This window comes from Paroedura picta, chromosome 9, assembly GCF_049243985.1.
Source record: "Paroedura picta isolate Pp20150507F chromosome 9, Ppicta_v3.0, whole genome shotgun sequence".
Lineage (NCBI taxonomy): Eukaryota > Metazoa > Chordata > Lepidosauria > Squamata > Gekkonidae > Paroedura > Paroedura picta.
In genome coordinates this window covers 12,794,135-12,800,134 of record NC_135377.1, presented here as the reverse complement: position 1 = coordinate 12,800,134, position 6,000 = coordinate 12,794,135, and positions in this window count along the sequence as shown.

Genomic DNA, 6,000 nt, shown 5'->3' with positions numbered 1-6,000 from the left:
TGAACAACCTCCGTGATAAAAATAAAACTCAGAGGAGAAAAATTCCCCTCACAATGATAAAACCTGAAAAGACAACACACCTCTTCCAGCTTGCATTCAGCTGCCAATATCAAGAATATTAACACAACTATAGAAAGATCTTCCGAGGAAGCTCGGGGCTGTCATTAAAGATACTGGGCTAACAAAACAAAAAGAAGAAAAGAGTTGGTTTTATACCCTGCTTTTCACTACTCGCAGGAGGCTCAAAGCGGCTTACAATAGCCTGCCCTTTCCTGTCCCCACAGCAGACACTTTGTGAGGGAGGTGAGGCTGAGAAAACTCTGACAGAACTGTTCTGTGAGAACATCTCTATCAGGACTGTGAGTAGCCCAAGGGCACCCAGCTACCTGCATGTGGAGGAGTGGGGAATCAACCCTGGCTCTCCATATTAGACACCGCTGCTCTTAACCATGACATCAAGCTGGCATGTGGAGGAGTAGGGAAAAAGAAGCTAATAGTACTACTAAAGCCAGGAGACCCTGGTTCGAATGGGCACTCTGTCATGGATGCTTGCAGGGTGGCCACCTCTGCTCATCTCTTGCCTTGAAAGTCCCATGGCCCTGGGAACGCCATGAGTCAGTTGGGACTTGATGGCACAAACTTATTATCAGGGCAACAACAGCTTCAAATAGTGGCTTAGGCCTGGAAAAAGAATGCAAAGGGGTTCACCAGGGGTCCCCAACCTTTTGCAGCCTTCAGGCACATTTGGAATTCTGCCATGAAATGTTGGTCATAGCCACAAAATGGCTGCTGCAGGAGGCGGAGCCAGCTACAAAATGGTTGCCACACACATGGTGCAGATCCTTGTGTTGTGGTGGCCTCTCATTCCATGGGTTGGGCACGACTTGGCACCTAACAACAACAACATTTGGTATAAGTGTCCCCACAGAGAATGGGAGAAAGCAATATCACGTGCTTCGCATTTCTATGTCCAATCTGAGGCCACCCTCATGAAAAAGTATAACCAGATTTATCCCACAGATATTAAAATAGGATGATGCCCAAATAAGTGATATCAGGATAGAATGTAATGTTTTAAATAAGTTTTGAATGTTTGGATTGTCTTTATCTTTCAGCATTCCTGCCAGAGAGAGCATCAGGATTTTAGGAATGAGCGGTCATTAAGTCCAGGAATGAAGTTTTGTGGAGAGGGGTAGAACTGTCTGGACGGCATGTAGAAAGGTCGTGAACAGTATCATCGTCCAGCCAGCCTCAGGATTACTCATAAATGTCTCAACCAAAGTGCAGTTTATGAGGGAGAAAATAAGCACAACAAATTTCACCCAGGCAGTTACTGTTTTCAGTATGTTATTCTAGCAGGTTCCATTCTATTGGATAGGTTGGTGGAAATTTCGGCTGCCTCCAAACCATTCGAAATGACTCAGGTGGGTAGCCATGTTGGACTGACACAGCAGAACAAATGTTGAGTCCTGTGGCTAAGACCAACGAAGCTTTGTTCAAGGTATGCGTGCACATAAAAGCTGACCCCCCTTGAGCTTTGTTGGTTGCTAAGGTGCTCCTCCCAAGAAGATACCCTGAGGAAAGTACTTTCTGGAGTATTAGGTCTCTAGCATGTAGAGGGGAGCATTCAACTGGGTCGCAAACCTCACAAACCAAATGGATTAATTTAGCCCCTAAAAGTTCATGATGGTTCATGGTTCACAAACTGGACACATCACAAACCAAACTGCATTTTCTCAGTCCATGCACATCCCTAGTAACTAGTAGACTAGTAACTAGTAGAGAGCCAGTTTGGTGTAGTGGTTAGGAATGCGGACTTCTAATCTGGCATGCTGGGTTCGATTAGATTCTGTGCTCCCCCATATACAGCTATCTGGGTGACCTTGGGCTCGCCACAGCACTGATAAAACTGTTCTGACCGAGCAGTGATATCAGGGCTCTCTCAGCCTCACCTCCCTCGCAGGGTGTCTGTTGTGGGGAGAGGAAAGGGAAGGCGACTGTAAGCCACTTTGAGACTCCTTCGGATAGAGAAAAGCGGCATATAAGAACCAACTCTTCTTCTTCTTTTTCTCCTAGACTCCTATCAATAATTTTTTAGTCATCTTGCCATTGAAAGCCATTGAGAACACATCTGCCTGTCCCCAGAAACATCAGTAACAAGATTATTAAATAAGTGATTGAATTACAAAAAGTCGACTGGTTATCTGGAGTCAAAATTTAACCGAGAATTTAGATCCTTATTTTAAAGAGATTTTTAGCACAAGCTTATTATAATCACTGGTCTGATCCGGTCTACTTATAAAAGTGAAATTTAATTGTGAACTTATTTATCAGATCGGTATCCAAGGTTCTTGCCAGACTTTTCTGCTGCTCTCTCATGATATTTACCTTGCTTCCCAAGAAGTACGAAGGTTACGTCAAAGATTTCAGGGTTTAAATTGTTGTGGATCACTTCTAAAGTGCAAAACCATATGAAAAGATTTAAGGCTGTGTTATGAAGTGCTCAGTTCCTTAGAATCTGTCCTTCACCCAGATACCATTTGCCTTTACCTTTTATTGCTAGCCATATTGAAAAGAACAAAGTTTGAGTCCGGTAGCACCTTTAAGACCAACAAAATTCTATTCAAGGAATTAGTTTTTGTTTGCATGCTGTCAGTGGCCCGTCAGATTTTTCACAAGCAGACTCTGTGGTATAAAAGAAATCTTTTTATTGAAGAAATTTATGAACAGGCACAAGGATTTTCCTTGCTGAAACTGAGTTATAAGTAAGCCAGCCTAACTTCATGGGCCCTCATGATTCCTCCCCCCATTTCAAATCATGGTGTGCAGGGGCCAAGTGCAAAGAGCATCCAGCAGCATTCCCACACCAAAAGCCAGCGGAAGCCATGCTAGCCTACACAACATTCCAAGCTGTTTACTTCAGCTACCCAAGGCAAGGCCAGAGAGTTCTGTGGAAATTTACACCCCACTAATTGGGGTCATAAGAGCCTCTTGTGGCGCAGAGTGGTAAGGCACAGATGCTGTCTAAAGCTCTGCCCATGAGGCTGGGAGTTCAATCCCAGCTGTTGGCTCAAGGTTGACTCAGCCTTCCATCCTTCTGAGGTCGGTAAAATGAGTACCCAGCTTGCTGGGGGGTAAACAGTAATGACTGGGGAAGGCACTGGCAAACCACCCCGTATTGAGTCTGCCATGAAAACGCTACAGGGCGTCACCCCAAGGGTCAGACATGACTCGGTGCTTGCACAGGGGGTATCTTTATCTTTACCTTTAATTGGGGTCAACAGAAACAAATGTGAGAGCATCACATAGAATCATAGAGTTGTAAGGGACCTCCAGGGTCATCCAGGCCAACCCCCTGCACAACTAAGAACTACCTACCTACCCACAGTGATCTCAATTTCATGCCCAAATGATCTCCACACAAAAAATCTCCAGAATCCTGCCTGGCCTGGAGGAAATTCACCTGCCATTCAACAGTGTCCATCAGCAATTCCCTGGGTATGCAAGGAAGGGCCACAAGAGACAAACACTGGCACATCCCATCCTGCCCACCCACTCACAATCTGCCTAAGTTCATAAAATCAGCCTTTCTGTCAGATGCCTATTTAGGTTTTGCTAGAAAGAACCAAAGAAACAGGCCACGGAAACAGGTCAGAGCAAAAGATGAAAATATAAACACATGATAGATCAGTCAGCACAAGGCAGAAAACAACTCATGGCAAGAACACACAACCTTGTGGAAAGGATCTTGACACATGCACACTTCACACTTCTGAGGAAGTGTGCATGCACACAAAAGCTTATTCCATGAGTAAAACTTTGTTGGTCTTAAAGGTGCCCGTTTGTTGTGCTGCTTCAGACCAACACGATTACCCACTTGAATGCATATTAAAAAGAGAAAAAGACAGTCAAAGGCATGCTTTCAAATACAAAATTATGGAATGAAAATGCCTGTTTGTTCCCCTATGGCTCACGACAAATTGAAGTGGACAATTCACAATATACATTATTAATACAGCCGGACTTGTTTATCATGAGTTGATTCCATGGGAATGAAAAATATTGGCTCTCCACTCCCCAACGTAATAGGATGAACCTGACTGGATATCTTTAGGGAAGTCTCACGTCCTGAAACTGAGCTACAATGGCTGGCAATATGTCCATTCAACTTCAGCCTACTACCTTGATTTGGTGAATGGGATGTTTTTGTTCATGTACATAAGAAGATCAGATGTTTTGAAGGTTAGAAATCTTCCTTGACACCCAGGGTTGCCAACAGGCCTTGAGAAAAGAACGGCCTTTTATGGGCAGCTGGAGCTTTTCATGGCATGCAGAGGAGGAGGAGGAGGAGAAGAAGAGTTGGTTCTTGTACGCCACTTTCTCTACCTGAAGGAGTCTCAAAGTGGTTTACAATCTCCTCCCCTTTCCTCTCCCCACAACAGAGGGAGGTGAGGCTGAGGAAGCCCTGATATCACTGCTCAGCCAGAAAAGCTTTATCAGTGCTGTGGCGAGCCCAAGGTCACCCAGCTGGAAGAGGACTGGAAAATACCTGGAGGCAGGCAATGGCCAACAACTTCTGACCATCTCTTACCTCGAAAACCTGAAGGGGTCACCATAAATCTGTTGGGACTTGATAGTCCATTCCACCACCACCTTGGAGACATCTTGTGTACAAGTAACGCAATACTGCTCAGCAACTGTCCCGATTAAAAGATTTATACCCTACCTTTCCTCTTGGCTCAAGGTAACACGATGACCTGTCTCACGGGTTATGCAGTATCTTGTACCAAGGAATGCTTTAGCAGGAGAGAAACCTGTTATCCGACCTCTAGCCTTCAAGGTGACCCCCAGATCCAATCCCTACTGGATTCAGCCGCAGTCACGATCAGAGCCCGACATAAATGATTCTCCAGAACAGGATTCAAAGTGGAAACAGATGTCTCCGAAAGCTCAGGAGTCCAAAAACACAATGGCTCTTTCTCAAGTCAAGAATGGCAGCCAAATCTTGCACTCTGTGGCTGCTGCTGCTGCTCCTTTCGGAGATGGATGACGTGTATGGGTGAAGAATAATTCCTACTTCAACCTGATTGCCACCTCTTTCTGGAAGGATTGCTGTGCTTCTCACTCTGGCCCGTCAAACGCCAGCTGAGCCTGTGAAATTCACCTTCCACTCTCTCCTGAATCCGTGCACCTGGTTTCCAGGGGAAAGCCTCATCTGTCACATTCGGCCTATCCATCAGCTTCTTCTAAAAGCACCGCCATAAAAAGTTGGACGGGACATAAAGAAAGGTTCTCACGGTATCCTTGATGTAGAAGCGGTATAATAATAAATTCTGACAGAAATTTTAGCAGAGGGAGACCTTGGCCTGATTTCAAGAACCTCTGATGGTTTTGTATAGCGTAGGCCAGGGGTAGTCAAACTGCGGCCCTCCAGATGTCCATGGACTACAATTCCCAGGAGCCCTTGCCAGCATTCGCCAGCGAATGCTGGCAAGGGTTCCTGGGAATTGTAATCCATGGACATCTGGAGGGCCGCAGTTTGACTACCCCTGGCGTAGGCCAATCCTGACTGCAGCCCATAAGGGCTGGGCAGAGCTGCCAACCTCCAGGTGGAGATCTCCTGTACTTATTCATTTTTTATTTATATTTGTATGCCAGCCTTCCTCAGGGGGCCTTAGGGCAGCTCAACAATCATAACTAACACATACATTCATATAAGCTGGATAAAACCATATAAACCCTACAATTTTTAGTATTAAATTATTAAATGTCTAATGGGATTAAGAGCCTCTTGTGGTGCAGAGTGGTAAGGCAACAGACATGCAGTCTAAAAGCTCTGCTCATGAGGCTGGAAGTTCAATCCCAGCAGCCGGCTCCAGGTTGACTCAGCCTTCCATCCTTCCGAGGTGTACCCAGCTTGCTGGGGGGTAAACGGTAATGACTGGGGAGGGTACTGGCAAACCACCCCGTATTGAGTCTGCCATGAAAACGCTAGAGGGC